The following is a 2,287-nucleotide window of genomic DNA, read 5'->3' on the forward strand; positions in this document are numbered from 1 at the left end:
ACCTTGGAAAGTGGCCATTCCTGCACTGATTACAGAACGCAAAGAATCACTTTTCCGCTCTAGTGCGGGAAAATTTTTTTCTGCACTCCAGATTTGCAACACGGCAACGCAAAATAGTTAGTAGGTTATATGGAGCACCAATGCAGAAAAATCAAAATTAAGTTGGTAACTGTGGTATAGTGTGGTATAGTGTTGTGGTGCACGATATAAATATAAAGGCAGTGGACAACAGTGGATGACAGCGACAGCCACCACATGAGTGACAGCCGCCTTCATTCATTTACTACTACATTATTCAATTTTAAATAAATTAAGGTTTTTATTGATAATAAAACTACACAGAAAAACATTTGATGGATTTCAGGGAATTTTACCCATAATTACCCACTTTTCATATTCAATGGTAACTGTAGGAAAATTTAATGTGAAATACATTATCTCGCCTACGGCTCGTGCGTAAACGTTTCTTTCGGTGCAGCAAACTGTCACTTTGCGCACTAGTTGCACAAATTACTATTTTCAATGATTCACTAATGAATTTTCATGTTTGAAATTGAATATTTAGTTGATTAATTATATTTATACATTGTTGAGGAACGTCTGGGATCAGTGCGGTGGTGGTAGAGAATAGCGCCACCTGCTTTGACGAATGATAGACAAGGATAGCAACACCGATGTTGATAACATACTGTCATTATAACGTGAACTTGTGTGGAAGTATGCGCAAGCAAGTGTGCTTAGTGCATGTCCTCGCTGCCTCTAGGCCGCAGGTAGGTCTGGCGATGACCTTGACCTGATCCACGCTGCAGGTGACCTTCAAACTAGGTCTACTCCAACTGTCTGCTTTGCTTGAATGGAAAGATTTGAGGTTATTTGTAAGGAGGAGTTGAATCTCACCATAGATAAATAATAGATGAGAAGATATCCCTTGTTATAGGTCGTTTATGTTCCCAATTTCAAGAAGATTTTTTGTCAACTCAAGTCAATAATTACTGTCTACTACCATAGATAAAATATAAGAAGATATCCCATGTTATAGGTCGTTTTTGTTCCCAATTTCAAGCAGATTTTTTGTCAACTCAAGCCAAATACTGTCTACTACCATAGAGGAAATATAGCATAAGAAGATATCCCATTGAATAGGTATTTTATGTTCACAATTTCAAGCAGATTTTTTAAACTCAAGTCCATTACTGTCGACTACTGTCTATCATTACTGTGTTGTTGGGGTTGGGGTGTAAGAACGGCACAGTATGAGAGAAAAGATATTCCATGGTATAGGTCGTTTATGTTCCCAATTCCAAGCAGACATTAATGTCCATTACTGTCGACTACTGTCTATCATTACTGTGTTATTGGGAGTGTAAGAGTGTGAGAACGGCACAGTATGAGAGACTGCCAGCGTCACATAACTTCACCAAAAATAACTACTAGGACTATCGGCTTGAGTTAACATTGAAAATGTGAACATAAACGCCCCATACCAAAATGAGCTTAGGCGTGAATTCTCATCAGTATTTCTCTTATGACATATATCCTATCAGTGTATCTCCTATATCCTTACTTACTTTATAATTATTTTACTTTATTAATTTTCTATTTTTTTTCTCTTAAATCTTCATATTAATAAAACCTTTACAATATTTTCATTTTTAATAAATCCTTAGTTGAATTAATAAATTGACGTTTGGTAGAGAGTTAGTGGGAAGGATAGGCTACTTCGAATATTCTTTCCGAAGAATGGACATTGATATGTCCAAAGCTCCGCCAATTTATGTACATGCATAACAATATTATCTATTTTATCTATAGTTATCACAAATTTCTTTTTTCATATCATATTACAGCTCAATAATTATTTTCTTAGTTTATATTTTGTGAATTCATCTACAATTTTTCTATATTGTAAGCTATGTATATAAGTGTATAAGCCAGTATATATTGTAATCTACATTAATAAAGTACTCAATCAATCACCCACACACAATTCTAAGGCTCTTAAGGGCATCAACCTCAGGAAAAACTATTCATCAAATAAATAGCTGAATTGTGTGTTGTGCTGTGCTGAATAGTTAGGCTATGTTTTTATTTATTAATTTACAAAGGCAACTTTCTACAAGTATTTTGACCCTAGGTGATGATGGGGGGATGAATGATATTTAAAACGTTTCTATTTATGAATAGCAGGTAACCCGCACTCCGCAAGGGTTCAACTTGATAAACTGAAAACTTGACTACTGAAATCGTGAATTTAAATTAGGCCTATAACCATCCTCGGTGAATTGAG

Source organism: Nilaparvata lugens, chromosome 10 (genome assembly GCF_014356525.2).
Source record: "Nilaparvata lugens isolate BPH chromosome 10, ASM1435652v1, whole genome shotgun sequence".
Taxonomy (NCBI): Eukaryota; Metazoa; Arthropoda; class Insecta; order Hemiptera; family Delphacidae; genus Nilaparvata; species Nilaparvata lugens.